This window comes from Dufourea novaeangliae, unplaced genomic scaffold (assembly GCF_001272555.1).
Source record: "Dufourea novaeangliae isolate 0120121106 unplaced genomic scaffold, ASM127255v1 scaffold14, whole genome shotgun sequence".
Classification (NCBI taxonomy): Eukaryota; Metazoa; Arthropoda; class Insecta; order Hymenoptera; family Halictidae; genus Dufourea; species Dufourea novaeangliae.
This window is the reverse complement of record NW_015373890.1, coordinates 316,293-343,975: the sequence shown is the minus strand read 5'-3', so window position 1 is coordinate 343,975 and position 27,683 is coordinate 316,293. Positions and strand designations below refer to the sequence as shown.

Genomic DNA, 27,683 nt, shown 5'->3' with positions numbered 1-27,683 from the left:
CCTCGAACGAGGACGCCGATCGCGAGGTACACTCGCGCCATTTCGCGCAGGAAATTGCAGGAGACGCAACCTAAGAGTATAGAGGTATTCCCTCGGGTTCCATCCTATTCGTGATCACAAGGACCCCAAGCGTCGTCGTCCCGTAAGAAATCGAACGTAAAGAACCGTCGTGCAGATAACAGAGAAAAGAGAAGAAAGAAAAACACCCACCAGAATGGACAGGTTTAAAAGGATGAGGGGAGATGGAGGTGGAGAACGGGTCCGGAGAAACGCGACCCGATTCCCGGAAAACAACGGGTACCGTTACCCGGTTCCCATGATCCTCCGGTCGGGGCGATCGTTACCACCACCGGGGCCCTCGAAGTGTACGCGAAACCGCTTGTAATCGGAACATCGTGGCCGATCGGTGTATCCCGATAACAGAAACCGCGGGATCATCTTGCCCCGCCGTTTCGCGTTCCATCGAGCTAATCGTGGATCCGTTCCGGGACCTCCACCCTCTCTGTCACTCTCATTCGCGTGCCTCGAGCGAACTGGACACGATCGATACGCCGTGGTCGACTCTGCCCCACCTCCCCCCTGTCGCTCTCTCTCTTTCTCTCTCGATAGATCGCGGGAGGCTATACGGACCTGGTGGAACGATTTAACCCCCGCGGAAAACGACAAGCTCGCCGTGATCCTTAAGGGGGATTCGTTTCTCGGTACATCGTGCTCGCGATCCTCTTGTGAAATATGCGTCTCGAACCGAGGCCCGAGCCATCTCTCATCGGTTAGCGAACGAACGATCGTTGTAACTCCCCTCTGGTTGCCTACGGCTGGGAATGGATCCTTGCTTCCCGGATCAATTGGGTGCTCGAGTATACAGTTAATTCGGTTATTACGGGATTCTGATTTAACAGAGTTTAGAGATAAATTAAAGTTTGTTTGTGTAGGAGTTTTCTGCTTATCTAGGACGGAGGAATCACCTCTTACCCGACTGTACCGGGAATTTTACGAGACTCATTATGTATTGCTATAATTCTAAAGTGTCTTAATTAAAAATAGGATACTGTTTTCAGGCATTAGGAGAAATTATTCTCGATTGCATTTTACAATACAAATGCATGAAGTTCGCGGTCTAATGATGAAAAATCGGCAACGGAATAACGACAGTAGTGTTGCCAATACCATTTACAATCGATCGATCTCGTCGGACAATTCTAATTCCCATTCGAATCTTCCGCTTTCACCGGGTCTCGGGGAAGCAATCGTGGGAAATCCTTGTCAAGAATAAAGGAGGGCAAGAGGCGACTTCTTCGGGGCTCACTCCCCATTGTTAGTCGCTGACAAAGCTTCCTCTATCTTCGGGCATTAACGCAATTAACGGATGTATCCCTACCAGTCTGCCCTTCGAAGCACCCACGAACTTTAATGTAACGACGTGCGCGAAAGCAAAGACACGCTCTGAACGGGTATCGTAATTAGTATACAAAAGTGACGCGGCGTCTAATTAACTGGCTGACGAGCGTCAATCTTCGAGCTTGATCCATTTGTCCTTTTGAACGAGTCAGATTTCGGACGATGGCTCTCTCTCGCTTTCTGTGCCGTTAATCACGCACCGTTTGACGAGGGAAATTAGGGAGGACCTTTGACGTGAACCCTGACGCTGCGTTTTAAACCGTTTCTCAACGCTGCAATCGCGAACCTATTCGGTTTGTTACATCCTGTGGAATTGCTACTAATCCGACTGGCCAATATTATTTTAGTAATACATCAACTGTTTATTGTAGCTTGGATTTCATGAAAATCTGCAGGTTTGTGCAAAAATTAAATGCAACGATCAAAGTAATTAAGAATTAGGTGATCACTATAGTGGATGATCCGTTTAAATTAACAAGTTGAATGCTAAAGTAACACCCATGAAAAGTCCACGAAGTGAAACTAATTTTTTTAATGATGTGGCTATTTCCAAAGCAAGATTTGTCCGAGTAGTTACTTTTTTTAACCTTATCAAAATTTATAGGCCTTCACAGAACTTGTTGAATTCGATATTTTGCCACAAAGATTAATTTGGAATTGGGAAGCAAAAATTGTGTCACCTGGATGTGAGTGACGTGGCGATAAAGACGTTAATCAAGGTAAAGAACAGAAAAAAAGTGCTACAAGTTTGGTAAGTTAAGGTTATTTTAAAAAATTATCCAGGAAGTCTATACCATATTGATATTTGAGAGAAGAAAGAAATTCCTTCCTCAGTACTTGTTTTAAAAAAAGTACTTTAAAAAATGATATTTTCCATAAAAATCGACAGTCTACTTAGATTCGTAAAAGCTCCATTATCGGAGGTCCGTGCACAATAATCGATCTTTGACGTTCACAAATCTCTCGATGCGCAACACGAAACCATAATTCCCTAGCCCCGTCGTCGTCGTTTCCTACCCACCCTGAAGAACCGTGGAATCGAGCTCGATCGGCAAGGCGAAACGAAGCACGCGAGTCGCTTTGATCTTCTACGAGCTGATCGATAAGACGTCATAAAGAACCGGAAAAACGGGATATTCCGCGGTAACAGGGGCTCACGGTTACGTTCAGTTCGCGATGCAGCAAGAAGTTTCGTGAGCAGAACGCGAGATTCGAGCCACTGGGGGGGGGGGGGGGGGCGAGCGCTCGAAAACCGTGTACTTTATGCTGGAAACGTTTCGGGGACGGGAATCGAATCCCGCGGAACAGAAACTCCGCTCCTTTCTCTATCCGAACAGAATAACCGTGGATCGAAGTGTTCGAACTGGCGTGGCAACAAAGAGGGAACGGAATAATGCGTCGACGGCGAAAAAGCACGCCCGAAAACCTTGTGTATTGCACACGAAACACACTTCGTTTTTATTCTGTCAGTCTGTATTTTTTTTCGACGGGAAAATCCTTTGGAAGACAGTCGGCACGAATTCTCACGCCTTTTGTCAGGAAAATTGTGAGAAATAGGGTATTGGAGAGAGGGTAGATGTTTCAATTACTGCCACCTTCAGAGTGTAGCGTAATTTCATATAATCATTTCACGTGTTGTTTAACCTACAAATCGTCTAAGTTTGCGACATAGTATTATTTAACATTTCTTTCATTAAAAAAAAATAGTTTTATGAGTTAAATATAAAGAATTAATTCTCGGACACGCTCGTCAAAGTTCGAACCGCAGAAGACGACGAAGAAGAATGATCCTTAATATTTCATCGGAATATCTCTCGGTAACCGTGGCCCCGTTCCAAAGCGTCTGCCCTCGCGAAGCCACCGCGGATAATAACAAAAGCCCACCCTCCCGTAAACTGTAACATAGATCACCCGTTGGAAGGATAAACGACTAGATAAAAGCTGGACGATAGAGACATGGTGGCGCAGAGAGGGGCTGAATACAAAAGGAAATAGGAAGAGGTGCACAGGCTTAACAGAGCAGGAAAAAGAGAGAGACAGAGGGAAGTCTCTTTCATCTCCGGGGTGGCGTCAGTCCTCGCGACTGAATACGAAAACGTCATTTAATTCGTCGTTGGGCGATAGTCTCTATCCTGCCTCCCTTTTCTCCCCCCTTTTCCTATTCCCCTTCGACTCGTCCTCTCTCGTTTTCCTCAAACCCTCCTCCCCCACCTATCCCCATCCCTCTGTTCTCGTTCTCCTTTTTTCGTTTCTTTTTTTTTTTTATGTTCACGACCAATCACAGCATCAGACACTTCCACGGGATATCGATCATACGGCACCGCGGAGAGATCACTGTCGACCTGACGAAACGAAAAAAATTTTTTTCCCGATATTCCCTCTCTCGCGGGGGCGAATTCGCTTCAATTAGAGCTCGCCCGGTGAATAGTACTTACAAAAAAAAAGAGAGGAATAAAGAAAAAACGACAAGAGGGAAGTAAAAAAAAAATTGGTCGACCAGGGGAGGGGGATGGTGGTGGGGGTGGCGAACGAAGGAAAAATTGAAGAGGAGAGTGGCAATGACCGGATTCGTCGCGCTGTTTGCCAAGTCGATGCCCGTTGCGCCATTTTTTTTCAGCCTGTTAGCATAATTCGGCGACTTCCTGTCTCGCGTGGGCCGATCGGCTCTAAAACCGTCTCATTGTCGACAACCGAAAGAATAATGAGTTCGGACTTTGGAGCAGGAATAACGATGGGCTCGAATTACGTTTGTCTATCCAGAGATATTCTCAAACGAAGATCGACACATTAGTGTTATGTTGAAACGTGGTGAAATGTGAGTCAATGTGTGAATAAAAGCACTTCAGGTGAGACGTATTGTGAGCTTACCTTAAGAACTGAATATTTTATCTGATCACTCAACCCGTGGAGCCCCCCGTAAGTTTTTTCGTGTTTGATCTAACTCATCAGATTATTGTACTTAATTTAAATTAGTAGATTACATATGATAATGTTTATTAAGTTAAATTAAAAATCCCATGAATCGTAATCTAAGGCTTTGCCTTATTGTGTATTGCATAGAAATGCATAAAATCCACTCTGCATTAATGATGTAGTGTTACACTTTGATGACTAGCAATAAATGCCTTCGATAGTAATAACTTCAGAATTGTACAATAATATTTCCTTATTCTTCATAATTGTCTATGGCTATAAGTCTTAGATTTCAGTCTTTTAGGCTTCCTTTAACGATTTAATTGTATTTTTGCTGAAACTGCTTTTAACATTAAAAATAAAGAAAACGTGATACAATATCTTGAGGTTATAAATTCATGCAAAAAAACGTTTTGATAATTTTAAGGTGAGAAATTTTACGTTAAAGGGTTGAAGTAGATTGGCAGAATTCTTAAACAGAATAGTAGAATTTTTTTTAAATTAACTTCCAGTTTCCGATTCAACTTAATATTTTTGAAATTCGTGACAGCCATGTCGTGAGATCGTATATTTTCCACTTTTTGGGAAGTCGTGGATTTTCTGTGTCCACGCGGGGACACGTCGTGCGTTCGTTGGCAAACGCAATGACAGTATCTGTCGGATCGTATCTCGCGACATTTTCGGAGTCACTTGTCATCGGTTTTCGTTTTATTGGCAGATCAAGAGAATCCTTTTCACATTCATTCGAATGTCACCGTACGTGACAGGGTAAATTTACATTAATTGCAACAGCATACGAATTTTAAATATACCTGAAAAATAGCTACTCAATTTGAGAAACGATCAGAATTTGGAAAACGTACAATTCTTCGAAGCAGATTAAAAAAATTCCTGAATTAAATTCAACGATCCACTGAAAAAAGAGCGTTTAATACTCTTGTGTATTGCTTCGCTCCAATTTTAATTTTTTTCAAATAAAGTACACGAGCCATAAAGTTTCGTTATTCGTAAAATATGCAAATTCGTGAAATGCAAAGAGGCAAAATAAACTCCCAAGGATTTGTAGACTTTCTATTTTAATTTAAACTCGAGAAACGTTACGATCGCTGAAATGGATTTTTCATTGCTTTTGCTTGTCGCGAAATATCCCGTGAGAATAATAATTCTCGTGTAATTAAGGATTAATCTTCTGATCTCCAAATAGACAGTGATCAGATCCAGTAGGGTAACTAATGGCAATACGACAGTCATGGGTATTAGTGTAACACGACCACTGGCCACATCCTCAATTATAAAACTCAGACGGTGCAGTTGTCGACAAATACGCAAAACGATGGTGCATTATGTTAACTGTCGATTTAGAAACAGTTACATCACCGCGTCCTCTTTCTCACACAATGTCACGAAGCTTGCCTCGACAGCCATTTCAATATTCAACGCTAAATCATCGTGAATGGACCGTAGATCAAGCACTCCTGCAACAATTTATCATCAGTTGTCATTATCTTTACGACAAACAATTTCCTTTTAGACAAAATCACTTTTTCTTACTTTCAATAGCTCGAGTTAAAATTAACACCCTGTATATACATATTTAGATTCGAAGAATGAATCGTGTATAAAATTTTAAATATATCTAAACATATTTTCACGTTTTCTCTGTAAATTTCCTATTTTGAGACCGTTCAAAACTCTGTTTGAAACACTTCTGGTATCATTAATTCTTTAACGGTTGACAGAGTATATTCGATATTACCCCCAAAAAAATTGTACACTCGTCAAACACCGTTAAAGAATAATAAATAACAGAGATACATATTTAGGTGTTCGGTCTTACCTGAAACACCTTGTATATTTTACTTAACTGAGTATATAAACGCATAAAGACACGAAGAGTCCGACTTTCGAACAAGGAATACCACGATTTCTATAGTTAGGTTCAAAATGACCCTGCATCCGTTGTACGAGAATTACAAACCGATTATGAAAGCCATCTTTAAGCTCTTTCTCGTGCAGTTTCGAACGTCTCCGAAAATCAGGCCCCGTTGCGCGATCAAAAGGTTCATATCACTCGAAATAAAGGGGTCTCCGACGTGGCAATTCGATGGTGTTTGGCCCATGGAAAAGTGCACGCGAGCGTTTTGGACCCTTTTCAACGGCCCGCATCCTCTCGAATGGCACTCGCGTGTATAAGTTCGCGTGGAGAGCGTCAAACCCTTCGAGCAGCCAAATCTCCGTCGCCCTTTCTTTCTCGACAGCTCGAACGCATCGAGACAATCCGCGAAAAATGTTTCAACCTCTGGACGGAATCTGGGGCTCGAGGAGCGACGACGATGACGGGGGCCGAGCATACAAAGGCTCCCCGACACATACACACAAACACGTCGCTCTCTGCTAGTCACGCTATGAAGGACCTTTTAAGTTAATTCTCTTAAACGATTTAAAACGACTGAGTCTGGAATCACGGCCCTCGCGTGCACGTACGGAGAAAAGGACCGATTGGACAAATAGGAAAATCGACGGTTGAGGGGGGAATGCGTACCGGGGCCCCGATCGAAAATAGCTCGTCGCCCGATGGAGTAATTGTGTAGTTTGATTAGATGACGAAGGATATTATGGATCCGTGACTGGATGTTAGGTGTTTATGAACACTGTGTGTAAGGAAAATATGATGAATCGAGTGTTTTATGAAATTCTTTACCCATTTGTATCATTTGAAAACAATGAAAAATGGGCCCCTAACGCGAATTTTTTTTTGTATTACATTTAATTACAAATATTTCGGAAAGTATAAAAAAAAGGAATATTACATTGATTTGAGAAATCTAGACTAATTGGTTTGTACCAGGGACTTCTACCAGAACGTGAAATACCTATAACCCTATATAAGCACTAACCCTTATAGGAACCGAAAAAATACTGGTACTTATTTCGGTTTCGGTATAGCTTCGATGGCATAATACCGATATCAAAATCATGTCGGTTTAAGTCCCTGGTTTGTACAAAACCAATCTCCGTTTTTTCCTAAAATTTGTGTCATTTTACACGGTTATTATAAACATATCTATGACTTTGCTTTATATTCTTGGATTCGACTTACACGGTTCAAAGTTCACTTGAACCTATCCTCCTTTTTAATACGCATGTTTCGTTTCACACGATTTCGATTTATCTTTTTTGTGTGTCTACATAAATATCATCAATCTACAATACAAGATGACGGCCGTCGATCGGCTGATTTCGGCCATTCACGAATTACACAGGACACGTCATAAAGTAAAGCCACCGTCGTCGGTGTCTGTCAATATTTAACGACGCCTGATTATCATCGACGCTATTACTTTCAGCCTCGATTACGTTGACAAATTGGCCGGGTCTGGACGTTTCGTCGAGCAATAAATTCCCGTCGAACTGAACGGACACATGATGATATACCATCGAATCTCCCTAATTACGGAAACATAATGTCCGAAAAGAAAGAATTTTTCGGTTAAAATATCGACCAGATACGTCGATCTTTTCCTGTCGAGGTCTCGCTCGAATCTGTAGTCGAATCGATGACGAAATTTCTATTCACGAGGCGGAGGGATTCTCTCCGTCGCGGCAAGAAACTTGACAGAAATTAGATTAGAAATTCTGGGAGAAAGGTGTCCGGGTGATTCTTGTCGTGGAGGGGAGACCGTCTGCCCTTCAGCCGCCCCAGGAATCACCGTGAGAAATTGCCAACTCCGCGATGACTCCGTACGAACGTGAGATGTGTCGTAAAAGATGAAGGAGAGAACGACGACGGAGAAAAAAAGAAAACGAGCGACACGAGAATTTCGCTACGCCTTCTGGAAATTATTTTACGACCGCGTAAAGGCCCGACCAGGCACACGGAAAATCTAGACGTTATACTAAGACTAATCCAAGTCTGACGCTGCTCTAGTATCTAACGCTGACTTTCTAATGATATTTAGGACAGTGATAGAGCTTAGAATTCTGAAGTCAATGATATTTCTTTCAGCCCCATATGGACATTCATTTATGAAATATTTAATGTTCACACTCTTCGAGGATTTACTGTATATCCCTTTACACATTTCGCCCTCTCGGAAAGCTTCCACTGCCAGGCACACAGAAAATCTAGGCTCGACGAGAGCACGTTATCGGAATCTATGCGCAGCGCATGACAAATTAAATAGTGATCCCGCGCGGAAGCGTTTCGTTATTACGTGGCCAGCCCCGGGAATCTCGTTAGTGTCAGTCGTAAACACAATGACAAATTAAATAGTGATCTCGCGGACGCGATGATCGCGTCAGCGGCCGAGTTACGGGCGAGGTTTATTAATGTCGGCGGAACGAGCGCGTCAGCGACACCGCTGCAACACGCGATATTCGACACCGATTTCTGGAAACTGTAACTGCAACCGGAGAATTTTATTATAACTGCTCGGAGAATTTTATTTTTTTTTTTTTTCGTGTCCTGTGTGTCATACGCAGGGTTGCAGATTTTTTTATTTTCTTTAATCGATCGTGCCTGTCGTTGGTTTTATAACTACCGGGGGTTTCCATAAAACGCGAAACGTTTTTCTGGTTTACACACACGCGATCCGCGTGAAATAACAAACGACCGATATCGTTGGTCGCGGCGATGACCTGGCCGGCGAAATGGCCGAAAGCTGAAACCGGTAAATGCGAGTTGGTGTTTTGTTATAAATTGTCGCGATCGTTTGATTTCGAGTAACTTCAACCGACGATATGATTATTGGGTGTAACGATAAGTGATCCAGTATGATTTCAATGTATGTATTGGCAATGCAGTTTGAATTCAGAATAAAACTTTTCAAACTTTTGCATTGTGGAAATGGTAGAGAGTGATGGAAACGAGGAATCGATACTGTGAACATTGCAAAGGGGTTTGAATTATTCGAAAACAGATAAGGAATTTCATAAAAAATAGTGGACTACTTTTTGATACACATAATACGTAAATTGTACCTTGCTTTTAATGCAATATCAAAAAAGATTTACACGTCTATGTTATTAAAGTGCATGATAGGAACTTTTAATAATCAGAAATTATAATATGCAAGTGAATTGATAAATACAGGAATATGTAATTGCAACGTCAAAATAGTTGTGTAATATTTTTTAGGAAAATATAGAAATTGTTGTGATGGAAGTTACATAATATCAGTTAATTCAGGCATGTTCCCTCGATGATACGTCAACCAATTATTTTCGCATAATTTACGTTCGTGGATGCAAAGTACCGTAAACGTTAAATAATAATTAGTACAGGAAGTGAAAGCGAACCGTATCGAAGAAACATTTCCCGTAACATATTATCGAGAAATAAGCTCACTACAATACCGCTGTATTAAAATTCAAGGAGTTAATACTGTTCTTACACACGATATATTACCACTTTCCACTGTAAGTTCAGTTATAAATATTGGACTTAGTATACCCTGATATACATAAGCCGTACATATACGAGCCGATTTTTTTGTTTCGATGTGTTTAATGTTTCATAGGGTTGGAGGGATATTGAATATTAAATGCCTAGGCTTTAAACACGTTCAGTGTGCGTGACGAGCTATCGCCTGTAAATTGCAACTCTTTAGAACGACAATAAAACTTTTTAAATTGATTCCCGTCAAAATCCGTATTTATACTTTCATGTTTACATTCAAGTTCCAATAAAAATTTATTTTACATTCTGGCCTCGCTGAACAGGTTAATATTCAAACAATAAAAAGACGACATCATTCTGCAACTAAGAGTAGCTTTAAATTACTTTTTTTCATCAGAGTTGAACACGTTGTTTTAATACTTTAAACGTGTCACCAATTAACTGTATTAAGTTCCATTGCCATTTTTCCTCAACTTTTAATTTAACCCTTATTCGGCATACCAAATTTAGATAGTTTTTCTAGAACCATTGCTTTTGGAATTGGGAAATGCAAACGAATTTGGAACATTTAGAAACTTTCTAAAATGTTTCATAATTTTCTAAAATTTAGTAAATCACAATTCTTGGTATAATAATTTTCATTTTCTTAAATAGAGTAACTGCTGTCCAATTTTAAAATAATCGTGCAAACCATTTATGTCACGTACTATAGTAATAAACACAAAAATCATATTTTTCGTGTAATAGTTAAATAATTTAGGAATAAAACGGTTAACTCTACCACGTAACAAACAGTTCAGGAATAACTAGTGGTCATCTCGAGTCAGCTGAACTACCCCTGTCCACCATCAGACGATGATCGACCATGAGGCGTCCGCGCCCTCGCGTCATCGTTCGAGTGGCGTTTTTAATCGTCGTTTATAGAGCGATCAGGCGACAGCTAAGGGTTTTCGAGTACCTTCGGAAGTCAACGGCCCCCGCCGTCGGTCGTCCATTACGTTAATTCGCGGCGGTGGCTGCACGCGCCGCTCCCGAATCAATTCGGGTCTCTCTGCACCGCGGAGAGGGGGACCGCGTCCTCCAATTTATCAGCGTGCAGTTTATTTACGCCCAAAACCCTCGCCTCGACCGCGACGAGAAACTGGGAAGTGAGGCCGAACGCGAAATTTGCACAGGCACGGACAAACACAGATGAACACCGGAGACACGTCTGCCACGGGCACTGATTCATAATGCGATACGGATCGGACTGGAAGGGGGTGAAATCGGTTCCCGTCGGGGGTGGGATCGCATCCCCGTCGTGGACCCCGAGTTTGCACTTTAATTTACACGCCACGTGAGCCCAAACGAATTTACTGTAAATTGTATTGGGTATGGCAGTCGTGCGTACACAAAACTTGTTGGGGGACAACGAGAATTTTTTATAATCCGAGTGTTTTTCCTTTTGTTTGTTGTTGCACTCTCACTGTTCCATCAAACGGAATTCACTTCGCCTTTGTCTCACTTTGGGTGTTTCTTTGGAAGATGGTATGATGGTGTATGATGATATGGTGTGATTGGAATAATTTAACGCTACCTTTGTAACTTTGATATCAACGTAAATGTATATCACATATTTGTTCACAGATTTCTGAAATGACAGTTAGATATAAAATATACTACGCAATTTACTATTTATGTATATATTCACTTTGTTGTTACTTCTACCATCGTTGAGTAAAAATTTCTTTATAATTTTGAAATAAGATTCGTATTTTGGTAAATAATCTGGTTAACTGGTAGTGACAGCCTTCCGTGAACAAACTTGCGAGTCAGTGTATGTATGTGTGTGTACTAGGTGTGTTTGTTATGACTGATTATGAGAGATGTGATTTTGCTGATGGTTGAATATAGACGCTTGTTCCAACGGCTCGACTTGTAATTGGCGGAAAATGCAGGATTTTGGTTGGTGTAAGTTGTGGAAGAGGTGGTAGTATGAGGTGGAAGAAGTGGGGCTTGGTGTACGTATTGTTTCTGGAATTCCTGGAAGTCAGCGTAGAAATACAATAACAAACAGGGACAACGAATAATTTGTACGTGATCTGCAGCTGTCCAGAAATCTCTTTTATGACGGTTTGTCTATCTGCCTTAGGTCATAACAAAGATGTAAAAAAAGTAGATAGCATAGATTTCGAAGGAATGTAAAACAAAAAATCATCGTTAAATCATAAACAAATAAATAATATGTATTCACTGTGTTTACGTATCTTGCGATGAAATTACAAAATATATAACAATTCAAGTGAACGTGTACGTTGGGCAAACGGAATTTTAATAAAACGATGTCCCTTATCGTGATTAAAGGAAAACATTTTCCAGCGTTCGACCGCAATATTCAAAGAGAGGGCGCAAATAATGACAGAAAGTGGATAGTACAGACGGTAATTTCGTTATTAAACGTAACCGCAATATTTGATTACTTGTTTGACCGGTATCGATTTCGTTCCCTGTGCCGAACGTGAAAAGCGTTCTGTAATTTCCGTGTATCCATTAAGAACGTGAAAACGTATTCAAATACCGCCGCGAGATATTAATTTCTTGTACAGAGACGATTTCTCTGAAAGCTTTCAATCATTTGTTATTTATTCAAACATTATTCCGTTCGTCTGTTTAATTTTGAAAAATTTATACGTCGATGAAGAAGAATTCGTCTGTCTGAAATTTTCTACGGAAAATATTGTAACAAGGGGATGAAGAATTTCCGGGGTTAGCTGAAACACGGAGATTCCGAAGAAAACGCGCGCGCGCGACCTCGAGCAGGCATCCGTGGAAATCACTTCCGGAATGTTCGGATCGCAGACGATATTCAACGTTGAAGACCCGTCCGGTAGTTCGACGACCGTTCGTTTCACGATTGTAATGCGAACGACACGGTTAAGCCGTTCGCCCCGGCAGAGCGAGTTTCGTTTTTCTGTGTATGGACAATGAGCTTCTTTCGGTATGGTAACAGGTTCTATTGACGAAGAGAAATTCCTTTTATGAGATGGAGACGAAGTTTCAGGAGAGGAGAAAAGTCGGGCGCGCATCGATTCTGAAGGAAATATCGCAATAATGTTTGTGCCTAGTTTGAAGTACAGAAAAAGTAGACGTAATATTTAAATAGGTTGAATACTAAAAATAAATATTTAAAAACAAAATATCTAGTGGAATATACTCTTCATTTCGAGTCACCTACAGTAAATTCTCGATAAGTACGCTAGAGGCTTCACTAAAAGTTTCATTAACAAAGAACCAAAAATAAAAAACTATCATCGTTGCATTAATACTGACCTTAGATCTACGTATCACTATAAATGTAATAAAATCTCTAACACAAAATCTAAAATCTGATCGAACTTAAACTTTCAAAATTAGTATCTAAAATGAATATCTAGGTGCAGACACAGTGTGCCTCTACGATAACTGCTCCAAAGCAGTCCCACGTTTCAAGCATTAATCGAAGCTTCTCTACAGACCCAAGAAGACCCGCAGGATTAAATATTATACCAATCACGATAAATCTATTTAGATTCTACACGTTACCGTTGCATAAAACAAAATGGCTGCGACGTTCTTCCGTCAAATTCCAACATTCATCTATCGTCCACATCGAAATCAGTCAAAAGACAAACTACTAAAGAAAACAGGGGGTCGTAGATTAAATTCCCCCATAAAAAATGGCTTCGAATCGTGCAGCTACATCTATTCCCCGCAGCGATGCCCGCGAATATACGAGCTGACGCCAGTCGAACCGCGGATTACCTTTCGTTCTACCGTGTCGACGAGCTAAATAGTCGCCCAGTAAGTGGTTTTCGAGCCTCTGGTAGGTAATACGACTCGTTAATCGTGCCTAGCCACGGATCCTCTGGCCGATTTGTCGCTCCTTCGCGTGGCCGCGTACAGAACGAGCGCGATTACGCGTGTACGGTACCGGCAGATTTATCGTTCGGACGTCGAAGCTCTTGTAGGAGAAACGATCCGCCCGGAACGATGCTCGTGGCGTGTTTACTAGCGAGATGCACCGTGAAGGGGCTCTCCTTTCAGCCACAGCGGCGAGGGAAAAATCGGTCGCCCTGTACCCTGTACCTGCGCCGATTTATATCGTTGTCGCGACAGTAGTTCGAGAGGGTGGCCGCCCCCCGATCAAACTGGTTGGATCGTTTTGTTGGAAGCGTAGCTTTCGATTTCTGACTCACTTCTGACCTTCTGCGATTAATCCCTATACGATTCTAACAGAATTTTTATAGTAACATTAAATGTACGTACCGTTTATATTAATGTAAATTTATAACATTAAATGGTGACCACCGTGGAAGTCAACATGTTAAATAAGATTTAATATCGAAAAAGCTCCAGGGTAGACCAACAACTTTGAATGTCTGTCACAAAAGCGGACGTGTAATTCGTTTCACAGTAGTAATCGTTTTGTTGACCTAGAAGTTGATGTATGGTACAGAAGATTGGTCTAAAAATGATCGTTCATTTGAAAGTAATTTTCTATGTAGTTCTGACATGAATTTCATACTGACTTCGAACTGAAAGTCGAGCATTAGTGATATGTAGCGCGTGTTCAGGTATCATTATACTTTCGAAAGTCCATGTCCCACGTCTCTATAAACCTACTTCTCTTAGAGAAGACTACCAAAACTGTCACCTTGCCGAAATACTATAATTCACTTAAACAATAACTTGTAATACCAGAAAGATCGAACTTTCATACAAATTCAATACACAAGAATTTAATTTCACAGAAACAACATCTACATAAAATTGAGATTTTAATTTGAATTTCTTTTAAAATTAATAGTTTTCACATCATATAATGTAGGTTGATTCGTTGAAAAGAATGCAATATTTGCGCAGTCTCGTACATCTTCCGCGGAGAATAGATCTTGAACTTGTGAAACGTGTAAAAATTTCAACATGGAAGACAAAGCGTCGCCATTGATCTTCCATATAATTGATAAAAAGGAGGAAACGCGAACAGCCCCCAGTTTACGGGTCCCCGAGCGGGGAGGGTTAATCGAGGCGATTTGTCCTTTCGTCGGCACGATCGCGATTACGGTCGCCCCCGAGATGCAGATTTATCGATGGAATCCCGATTCGACGTAGAAAACGGAGTGCCCCGTTCCCGATATCCACCTCCGCCGTCGACTTTCCTTTTTTCACCCGCGCGTCCTCCTGCGACCGAGAAACCGGTTTCTATCGCACGCCGTGGAATTCCAGGCTTTCCTTCAAAAGCGAATCCCTCGCCACGTTCGGAAAGGGAATCGTCCTTGTTTGCTCACCGCGCGGAATTTCGCGAACCGATCGACCTATTTTTCGGCGAACCACTCTACCAATCATCTGATCGTTTGGTGAAATTGTGATAATACTTTGAATTTATATCAAATTTCGTGTAAAAACAGAATTTGCATTTCAGAGAGGAATACTGAAATTCGATCACACACGAGGGAGAACTCTTTGACAGGAAATAAATAAAATAATAGAAAAACCGGGAAATTAACGGAGTTATGTGTTTAACTCTAGATTGTGACAGATATTTTTTCGAATGTAGTTGTCATACTGGGTCGATTCGAACCAAGACAATATTTAATCAGATACTGTTTAAAAACTATTAGTTAAAATACAGTATTTGACAAAAGTATGGGACTACGTGTTATAATTGGAGAAAGACATGTGCCAAAACTGCTTGGAAATGATTTGTGTACGTACCGTTTCCATAATTTCTATTATGTCGTAACAGATTAATGAGTTACTGCTCTATTGATTATGAAATTTGGTCCCATACTTTTGGCTGGTATCTAATGTATGTCGCAAAAATTCTGAAATGATTGAATATTGTAGGATTATTCATTGTTACAAAATTGACACTAAAAGTATCATCATGTTTAGAAAAATTCTGGAAACACAATTCCAAAAATTGTTTTAGGATACCAAAAATTGCTACTACACATGGCGCCAGTAGTACAATTTTCAATGATGCCTCAATAATATTTTATTTAGTCAAATTTTTGATCATTTCATCCCAGTGTGACAATCCAGGATTAAATAAAATACGAAATGTAGACTGATTAAAGAAGGAATGGCCAATGCAAATTGTCACCTGAATTGTACCGATTCGACGAGGAAATAATTCCCCGCCAATATTTTCCTTCACCGCGGTATCAATATTATTTGCGAATATTCAACAGCAGCCAGCGCATTTCACAATATATAATATATTGGGACAAATTACGCGAATGCAATATCGCGCGTCAATTTTAATAAGAACACAGCCATTCCGATTATGAGCGACGTTCAAAATTTTCCCCCAATTGTCGTTAACTCATTAAGGCCCAGTATTGCACCGATGCACCACTAATATTTAAAAACTGCGTCAATATCTGGCTTTTGTCAGCAAGAATCCATAATTTCACTGATACTAAAGTGGATCTAAACATTTTCAGTTGGGAAATTCAAGTGTATTCCCTTAAAAAATAAATAAGAAATATAAATAATACAAAAAAATAAGTCGGTTTAATATCGATATTTTCGACTTCAAAATAACAAGACCACACATACATATCAGTCTCAGAATTTTGAAACAACGATTTAATGGTCTGGACGTTAAACGGTTAATCGAACCGGATATTGGAACGGGCGCACAACAGGCGACAAACACGCACATTCACCTCGGTAAAAGCCCGAAACGGAAGGTGTTACGTGGCCCCGGACACACGCGGCCTTTGCGTCACGAATTAATTCAGTTCACCGTGGCACGGTTGCAAAAAGAAGTCGCGCTTTTAATTGGCGACAATTCGTTAAAAGAACCCCGGGTGGAATTCCATCGTTCGGAAGGGATTTCAATTATACATTGGAGGCCTTGTGGCGGGACGCAGAGACGTTGCAACCGCGAGAAATCCAATTTTTCAGCCACTCCCCAATTATGCGTTTTCTTCTTTTCGAACAGCGTGAAATTCGCGGGGAGTGGGAGGAAAAAGTGGTTCGTTCGTAACGATTCGTGGGAGTCAGGGGTGCGGAAAAACAAATAGAAAAAAAAAAGCAGGTAAATGATTTTAATCGGGAAACGGTGACCCGAGGACGATACGGATCGCGCCGGCTGGATACCACGTGAGGGGGAATCAATAGGACGCCACGGATCCTGGGGTTAATTAAATTTCATTTAGATTTTTCGAATTATTCGGTGGCGACCCTGCGGCTGCAATATTCTCCGCCCGGCTGACACGATTTCCAACGGGTTCCGCTGGACTATTACCGAAACACAACGCGTCACCGTGGAATTCGTTATACCGGGCACGTTTCCGCGGCGATCCGCGCGACGCCCGTTTTTTAATTGCATTACGACCGCGAAGCGTCCGTTTTTTTTTTTTGTTCTGACGCGAAGCCCACTATCCCGTCGAGAAATGGAATGGCGTTGTGCACTGGCAGCGCTTCTTTTGGCGAAAAGAGGTGGTCGAATTCCGCCTGTATAGAATTATTTTGGGTGACTATGGGTAGTATTTATGCCTGAATGATGGAAAAATGACATTTCGGTGAAGGAAAAGAATAAAATTTGTCGGGCGATGGTTCGTTTTCGAGATAATCGAACTTGAAAATTTATATATATACAGCTAGTAAAATGGGATTATTTTAGATACACAACCAATAGAATAGGATGTGGCTAATATGTCTGTGTCATACATGCTGTTTCTACTTATTAATGTGACTACTTGTTGACTGCCACAGTGGAAAAGGCAGTACGTAGTCAGACACACTTTATTTCGTTTTTTAAGTTATAAATATTTGAAAATATATGCGTTTGATTAATAGAGATTGCTTGTCTTGTTTTAAATTATACCGTGATATTAATCATATGTCAAAATTTTGTAGGGGTATTTAAATAATCCAGCATGTTTGCAATGTTTCAACTACGAGTTATCTCGTAGCTGGCAGTCGACGTGTTAAATGTACACCAAATGCTTACGATATGACCAGAAAATTTTTCCTGATATCAAAGAGTAAAAAATCGATATGAAATCTGATTAGAAATACATGAATGAAATTTTCTAGATGGATTAAGGGACTGATTTCAGAGAAAGTAAGACTTGCGTGTCTATAACTCGGTCTTTCCGGATATTGACGTGATATAAACTTGCGAGATTGGATGCTGGACATACGAAGTACATATTATATAAATTAATACCGTAGGAGCCAGTTGTGCAAGCTTAGAGTACACTTTCACTAGTATAATTTATAGTATCATTAGAGAATACACTTTTAGTATCAATAAAATACAAGGTGGAATGGTGTATTGTTGCGTACCACTGAATTTATCACTTTATGTTCTATAGAACTATAGAAAAAGAAAAAAACAGAAGAATCCTGACATCTCGAAAAATGATTATGAGGTACTTCTGTTGCCATTGCATTTCGAACGATCAACTACGTTTTCACATACATGCATAATACATGTATCAGACTCGCTAATAAACAATTCACCCTAAGGATTTGAATAAAATTTGACATTACTCAATTCTAACATTACATTTTCAATTCCCTTTAAAAGTCTCGACTTTAATCGTCAACGTTTCCATATCAAATGATCAATACTGCCATACATTATTATTTATGTATTGTATATACACCTTTCATACGTTATTATTCATATATGCGTTTCAAAACATAAATTATTAATCTACTCACTATTTTAAATATTCATACATCATTAATGCGTACTACCGATGCATAATAATAAAACGGATAATATTAAACCACGACATGTAACACTCGTGCAATATCACGACATTACGACATTCGAACAATGTGTTACAATCCACGAAAAACTCATTAAATCTATCGTGCCTACTCAACGCGATCATTTGCCGCTCAAAACCATCATTAATCAACAGCCCCCCCCCCCTCTTTCCTTCGTCGACAAGCATCGCAAGCCACAACAATTACATAAATACAGCACCGCTGACAAACACCCTCGATATTGTCTTAATCCCGAGATAAATCACACACACTCCACGGTGGTGAAAAATCCTCCGTTAAGCAGGCCCATTTGTTTCAGTCCCATCGACACCGCGTAGTGTTCCGCCACGAATTGCATCATGAATCAAAAGGGGGAACGGGGTCTAGCTGTGAGAAACTCGCGTCAAAGAACGGCGAGGCGGTTCGCATAACGCAACCACGGGACTCCCACCTCGTCTAAATATTCAAATACGACGAGGGGATTAGCGCCTCGTGCGTCCCTGCTAAAAGGTCGCGGTGGATAAATTATCCAGGTGATATCCTTTGTCGCCCAAAGTGATCGTCGATCGGCCAAAATGGAGAGCCACGAGTGTGAACCAGTACATAGGTATCGATATTCTGAGGGATTTCTCTCTACATGGATCGACAGGAGGGCACGTTTCTACTTTTTTTTTTGTCTTTTTATTTTCTACCATAGGCTCGATCGGCGAGAAAATCGTTTCCTGGGCCCCGTGACGAGACACGTGTCACGGTTTGACGAGCGCACGGTTTTACATATAACGCTGCCCTGTGGCGCAACCCGAGCGCACGATCTCGAGCGGAGAGTTTCGTAGATTTTATCTGGATGGAAACAGGTCTTCGAGATCAACGGATTTTTCACGGGACCCGGAATCTTGCCTGGACTGTTCTTATTTTTTTGCATCGATCCGTGGAACACGCTTCGTACAGCGTCGAACAAAATAATTGGTCCGTCCTGCTTTACAGAAGACACTATGGAAAATTTCGCACTCTAATCTGCATCTTCAATTTGAATTTCGAAACTTTAATCTACTACAATTTCTTCGATGTTCTTAATTAGACCTAGGATCTTGTGTATATTTGTAGTATAAATAAGTGGGTATGTGTAAAGCAATCGTGGACAGAACTTCCACTAGGTTCAATATGTTTTTTTATTTTATTCTGATGTTGATAAATTTCCTAAGTGAAACACGAAGTTTTTGTTTTTAATTCTGTCTTTGTAAATTACTTTATAGAATGTTCGTAGTCTGCTCGTAATTAAACGAAGTTTTACATCCCTGTTACAATTAAAAGGACGGAAAAGTCTTTAATTGATGGTGAAGTTAAATATAAAAAACATTAAATAAACGGTGACAAAAATTTTATCTATAATAGATAGAGGCAGGTAAATAGAATAACGGAAAACTTCATAATGTATAAATAAGTATTGCTATACAATTTACAGTGATTGATGTGATTATCTGAATAATTTTTTGTGTAACTAATTTAATATTCAACTTTTTACATTAAATAAAAAATATAATCGGGACGTGATTAGAAACAGGGACATTGACCTTTATACCTGTTCTGAGGACAGGCGAACGTTCCGAGTATCCATTTTCCCAGGGCAACTTCGCTGCCCACGAATTACAAGCCCGGTGAACGCTTCTCGAGCGAGAAACTCGATAAATATTTGTCACACGGCCTGTAGATAGGAGTTAATAGACGGCGGGGACACTTGCATCGGCGCATAATGATACGAGCGCGAACGTAAATCATATCGACGAGTTCAAGAGAGATCTCCGCTCGATCTCCCGTACCTGTCGCCGTGGATCGCGTGTGTGTGTCACGTTATTGCTAATGATAGACGCTGTTTGGTCATTACACCGTAACGAGGGTTCCTCTGCCTTGACGGCTGAATTATGAGATGATCCGAAGGACTTTGTTGTTACGATTATTACTAGCGAAATCGCGTTACGGTCGAACTGTAATTTTCAATTCACGCGATTGGTGTAAATTAAGACGTTACATCAGCTGTGTTTACGTTTGTGTTGCGGTACTATTTCATTCTGTCGACCTCAAGTTCTAGTTTTACTAGAGGAATGGTAAGAAGTTTTTATGGATATGGTACTGTTCAATACGATATAACGATAATCGAGATACTTTTCAGGTGTGCTGGAATGAATCAGGAGTGGAACAGTTAGAGCGTGAAATGAAATAATTTTTGCTAAGTTAACTCGTTCTCCCTGGTTAAAACCCTTTCTCACCTGAATTATTTCTTCCAACCAAGAACAATTATTTCTGCATACAGCTATTTCTTGGATGTCAGAGAAACAGAAAAATTAAAAACAATACACAAAATCGAATATTCATTATACAATTCCTAAATATTATTTTCGAGAATCTGTTCATTTAACGGCAAAAAATTAAACTGTACGATACGATGCCACATTGAATCTTCAGGTCCATAATATGAATTATAAATGCTGAATAAATGAATAATTCCAAATGGAACTCTCCGATGAGAAAGGGTTAAGAAGTACATCCCAATTCCAAATGTTCCTAATCACTAGAAATGAAGAATACAGTGATTCCTCGATGAATGCGACTCAAAAAATAAATTTATTAGAGTCTGAAGACTTTTCTGTCCGACCATGGATGCTTCGGAGTAGACCCGAGTATGTCGCATTAATCGAGACAGTACTGTAGTTACAACGGTGGAATAGAATAGTTTTTGCGAAAAAGTATCGACGAAGCGAGGTCGTACGATCCGGCCAAGAACGACAGATATGCCCGACATCGATGGTGAAATGCTCGCCGGCTTCGATCTGGGCTCCTGTCACACGTTCATGGACATATAAGTACCGATTCCCGTTGGTGTGCACCGAAAGTGAAACAGGGACGAGGGGCAGAAAGGAAATACGAGCGTGCACCGTCTCGCGGCGGCCCGATCCGAAGCTCTGCATTTTGCTCATACTTGGCGAGGACGAACTTTCACGCGGCGGGAATTCTCCGCGGTGCGCGACAAACAATTACCGCTGTTATACCGGTGACATACAAATTGCTTTTTTAACACCGCCGCGGACGACGTGCTTTATTACGTGCGGTTTTTTGCACGTTCCCCTCCTCCTCGGTCAGCGATATTTTATTCAGTTTTCGTGAGTTAGTTATATCGCGTAGTGTTTCTTATGCTGTGCTTTCATCTGGGTCACCCACCTTGGGTGTCAGGGAAATCGATATCGGAGCCACGTTACGTTAAGAGCGCGTTTTATGGACCAGTATTGTTGGTTCGAAGAAAGCTACAATTTTATTCTGCTTTAATTAATAGTATATATGTGGTTTTTTGTTTATTAGCATTTGACCTCTAAAAGCATTAATGGCGCAAGGTATATCGTTTGAGGTATTTAGAGGTTTAGAAAACATTTTGCAAAGCCATGATTTGATTTATGAGTACAGTGGAAGCTGAAAGTTTCCGGCCAAACTGTAATTTCATTATCCTTTCACAACTGTTGCCAAGTTCGTGGTTGTTAGAAACAGAACAGATTAGTTTTATGCAAGACAATTTTTGATATCACTGAATCTGAAGAAGCAATGTGGGTACATGAAGAGTTTGTTCGTATTATATATTTTTAAAAAGATATGGTGATAATACAGTTTGGCTGAAATACTCTTTACTAACTCTTGCTACATAATTAATACCAAACGATAAAATATTAAACTATAAGTAAACCATAAAGTTGATCAGAAAATTTAGTGAATTCGATGTACGTCGAAAGTATGATTTATGGACTGACGTCTGCAAGAAATATACGAATAATACCGTTTGAATCACAGACCAAAGAATGGGATGTTCGTGATTCCTCGACTCTCTTCACCGTTAAACCCGATAACCTATAATCGACAAACTTTTTCTAAACAGCTGGGATTTAGCTATTGCGTCAGTGGTCGTTATCGTTACACGTCCACGAGAAAAAGTGGATCGAAATTGGGGATCCCGCAGCTGTAACTGTACCCTGTTAGATTCCCCACGCGGAGATAGCTTCAATAAGTTTTCATACGTAAGGCGAAGCCCTGACAGCTCGGTTATCCCGACAAACCGTGGACCCTCAAAATACTCCCCCGATTTTTAGGGGATGTTCGCGGGAGGTGAATAAATAGACCACTCGATTTGTTGCCCAGAGTCTGCAGCTAAGGTTCGTGTCGGAATATATCCCCTCGACGTTATTTTATTTTCTGCTTCTAAGCCCACGCTTCCAATCTCCGATTGGGATTGTAAGAATTTATAGGACTGACTATACTTTCGTTCAAAATTAAAACAATTTGTATACACACTTTTAGTGATCACGTCATTCAGGAGATGATTAGCGGTGGTAGAATTATGTGTCTCTTGCAAAGGACTGCTCAAAACGACCATCTTTAGTTGGAATTTACGGCTGAATACACGAGCCGAAGCGTTGAGAAATCCTTAGAAGCACAATAGAGCCCAAACAAAATAGGCGAGGCATTTGGATTGAATAATACCCCGACTATATTATCCACCCGGCTGCTGGAACAATTGTACAAGACACAAAAGATTGTAAATTGTGAACAGCGTGACTTCGCAGCTGAATTGAATCGCTCCATTCTTGCCCAGCATCCCGCATGCTGTTACGAAATATTGCGCGATTTTTGTTTGGTAATTTAGTAAATTGTACGTTTCGATCATTCACCTGTGAATATATCACCCTCGAACACTTTCGAAAATGGCAGACACTGGAGAAACTTTAGTACATTCAGTTGCTCCCAAACGCGATTTTAAAAACAATTCCCCTTAAATAAGAAAAATCAGCAACAGACTTCGAGGCAAGATAACGACCACGAACTTTTCGATCTATATTATCCACGTGACACGACAAAACTAGCCTATTCAAAGACTACTAAACTTCCTAAAAATCCCCTCAAGATATAACACCACCAAGAGTGCATCAAGAAAGAAACGTTCATGCACTAAAATGCATAAAGAAACAGCAAACCAAAAAAAAAAAAAAAAAATGAGCAGAAACACCGCAGGGCACGTTACTGTGGTAACTCGCGATGACCGGTTGAATTTTTCATGGACGCGTCCCGGAAGACGTCCGACGTCATTGGATTTTCACGAGGGCCAATTTTCACGGCTCCGATGTCGTTGTTCCCGGTGAATAATAAAAACGCAAAAGAAGGAAAACCCGCGAGAAAATGAATGGTAGAGGGGTAAGGAGAACAAGGTACGCGACAGGCGGCGCCGAGAATATTGAGCAACAGTCCTTCTCCCCCCTATTTTCCCTCCTCGATCGTTGCTTTACAACCCCGGGCGATCCCGTGGTTGTTTCTCCTTGAGACACTTTCCGGAGCCGATTTTCCAGCACGGCGCCGTCGACGATCGTTACGATCTCGTTTTCCCAACCTACTTTCATTCACGCCGATCTCAAGGTTCGTCGTGTAAGCGTGGATTTTTCCAGAGTCCGCGAGAAATCCCGATCGGCCCCCGAGGCGTCGTCGATCGCGATCGATCGTGGGGCCAGCTAGCGAGAGAGTCGATTAGGTGTCGATTGCCGTGCCGATAGCCCAGCTATCGTTCATCGTTTCGCGGGCTACTGCATCAGATTGATTAAAACCGGCCGCCGTGGAGAGACACGGAACAGATTGGTGTATGTGTGTGTGTGTGCTCCACCGAGTGTCCATTAAGTCGGGGAATATTGCTCTTGGATATCTGCCGATCGTTTGTTTAGCCTTCGAGTTACGGCTGGGGGGATAGGAGGAGAGCTTGATTTCGAATGTATATGCAAAGCGACCCACCCCTCCACCCCCTACCGATCACTATTAGCATTTTTATTATTTTCGGAAGCGAGAAAACGCGCAAGAGAATCTGTTCGTGGGGAATTGTCTGAATGAGAAGTGCTTTTGGTGTGATACACGGTGTTTCTGAAACAGGCGACCGAGTCTGGTCTTTTGTCGTGTGGTGTCACATGGGTGGATTGTCATAGGGTTCGTGGATGGCAATTTTAGAGAGTATACGAGACATGGAGAATAGGAAGCTGTGGTTAAAAATGTTAAGAGGAGGTAAAAGTTATCGGTTTGAAGAACTTGGGTAACTAAACCAGTATTAGAATTAATCTTAATAATCAACGATAAACATACACATTTTAACACAATTTACGTCACAATATTTCGATTCAAAAAACAAAATAAATTCTAAAAGCATTCTTGACTGTAAAACGCAGTTCGACAGCACAAGTGAATAAAAGTCTGCAACCACAGGGAACCAACACAGAAACAGGTTTCCTCCATTCTTTTCAAATAAATTCCGCATTCTACATTCTAGATTCCTCCGAGCTCCTTCTCCCAAGACCAAAAATACCCCGAGCAATTGTCCGATACTTCCCGAAACGAGCCATCTGTTACGTAACACGCCCGACCACCCTCGTTCTCCATTTCATCAATAACACGCAACCGTCTTTCCACCCTCTCCCCCCGTTCCCACCTAACAACGTAACGGGGTTAAAATACCGATTCCGTGGTCGACCGGCACGGTAAACCGCTACACTGAGAAAGAAAACAGATATCGAACATAAACGCTGATAACCATCCCCTATCCCTTTCACGCTCTCCAAACAACGAGGAACAAGACTTCCAAAAAAAAAGAAGAAACAAAACAAACGAAAGGGCAACAACAGAGCATACCGAATGAAAATTTAAATAGTATACCACTCGCGTTTTCGCCACGCGAAAACAGGGAATAAGAAAGTCGATGAAAATAAGGAACCACCACCCACAGTTTTCTCCCCCGAGAGAGAAAGATCGTGAATGCAACGCCAGCAGACAGAGTCCAATTTGCCGTTGCTGCGGCTGAATGGCACGTACAAAAACGAGAGAAAGAAACGTATAAAGAGAGCAAGAGAAACAGAAAGAGATACCAAGGCAGGATACAGAGATGAACCAGAGAGGAGAGAAAGAGAGAGAGAGACCAGTTTCCGAGTCCACGTGGAATCGAAACAACGATTGAAGCGCAATGCAGCCCCCCTCCCCCTCCGCCGTTTGAAAAGTCGATCCCCGCCTGGCGAACGCTGAAAGCAATACGGATAATTGCGGATCGAACTATTCGCGTAATTGCTTGCAGATCGTGTTCACCGGCCTCGCGGCGATTTTACTCCTCCCCTTCGTCCACCACCTCCCTCCTTTCCACTACCTTCCCGCGCAATCCAGAGTCTTCCTCCTCCTTTGTTTCTCCTTTTTTTTCTCTCTCCCCCCTGACGTTCATCCTCCGTTTTCTATCCGTTTTGCAGGTTCACATGATTACCGATGCAAGAAAAACTTACACGTAAACGCGTTTCGCGAACGATTCCCGTCGTGGTCCACCTGATAGAGGGTGATAGGGGGGGGGGGAGGTTGGACGCAGTGGGACCAGGGCTGAAAATAATGGGCCTCCGTTTACGCGATTCCCCCGGAGATCTCCGCGCGCGCGCGCGCGCGCGTCAGTCATACAGGATTCTTGAATAATGCATGAGAAAAACGGAGCCGCGATTCCCCGGTTCGTGTGGACTCTCCGGGACCACGGTTGGATTATTTATACCCGGATCGAGGGGCGAGAGGGGAGGAAGACCGGTTGCTGCCGGATGATCGCGTGTTGCTCTTTGACTTTGCCCGCCTCGAGCTGAGGAGCCGCGAGTGTCGTTCAGCGGGGTGGAATCGACGCCTGCGGCGATCAAGCGAGTGGCTGCGACGACCTCCCTCTGTCTCTTTTGTTCATCTCTTTTCTTGATGCTTCGCGATGCGACGCGGGGAACAGAGAGGTTTTACAACGGATCGTGGTCCCTGGGACTGCAGAAGGGTTGATTTTCAGGTTATGCCGGTAATGATCGTGTTGAAACAATTTGATTTCAATTTTAGGCTCCTTTTTATGAGATTATGATTGGTTTCTTGGTAATAGGGAAGTCGATTTTGGGAATTAACTGGATGTAAAAGTGATTTCGGTAATTATTAGGTGTACCAAGAAGTAATTTATATTCGAGATACGTGAAAACTGTTCAAATATGGTTTTTGTATTTTTTGTATATTTAAGTAGCTAAATATGGTGTCCCTGAGTGCAAAGAAATAGTAAATGCTTAGAAGTCCTGGCCGAATTCTAAGCATATTAGTTTATGGTAGTATTTTATTGAAATATAAGTGGGACACTCGGACTGTTAAGGTTATTTCAATGAAGAACATTACTGTATTAATCAACCATAATTTCGAAACTATTCACTCCATAAGACAGAAAATAGCGTTTAGTTTTTAAATCTAGGTACTACAAAGTCCTTGTCAGAAGATAAAGGGTTAAATTCAGAATGGCTTTGGGATCTTGTGTCTAGTCGAAATGACGGGGAATGATGGAAACAGATAATGCATAGGTACTGTTGAGCCATTCGCAACGGATAACGTACTGGTACATCAAAGCCTCAGTTGCCATTTTCACAGAGGACGTACTGGTACGTCAAAGCCACGTTTACATTGTTTATTGTTCGGTGTTTTGGACCAGCCTGAGTGCAACCGTTCCTCTTGCGAATAGGTGAATACAGTAAAGGGTTTTGAACAATTCTAAACAAATAGAGAATTTCACAAAAAAAATACTGGACATTGGTACACCTAATAATTTTATTTCAATTATTATGAATTTTGCTGATGTATTGATGTATATTCACTTGTAATGTTAGAATTAATTAAATGTTTTAAAGGTACAACATTGCGTTAAAAGTTTCAAATGCTCTTAAATTGAACGATAACGTGCTCAGATAGAAGATCGAGAACAGTTTTATAATAAAAATTATTATCGTCACAGTCGAGGAATCGGAGATCCACCAAACATAACAGTATTAAAAAATATACTTTACCGTCTTATAATCTTTTCCCAACGCAAAAATATGAATTGTTTCCAAATGTCCTGACAAAAACATTTGTAAATCCGCTGAATTTATCAACAAAATGGTTCCCCATTTCACAAGTTTCCATCACATGTATATATAACGAAGAACGTAGATACCTGAGGATCGAATGGAAACAGACAATCGATTACCAGGGGAACTGTAACTCGCCGTAGAAAATTTAAGATCGTCTGTAGCCTTTCGTATTAACCACACACCCCTGGACACGCAGCCCTTGTTTTCTCGGTTTCTTCGCCAGCGTTATTCGGCGGGATGGCAAATTGGAGTCAGCTCGTACTCACGGACGG

General features: G+C 41.3%; 1 protein-coding gene across 1 annotated transcript in view; it reads right to left on the bottom strand.

Moving 5' to 3' along the window:
* LOC107185792 (plexin-A4) overlaps positions 1–27,683 on the bottom strand; it is a 95,330-nt gene that overhangs the window by 30,220 nt on the left and 37,427 nt on the right. The gene's annotated exons all lie outside the window — the stretch shown is intronic.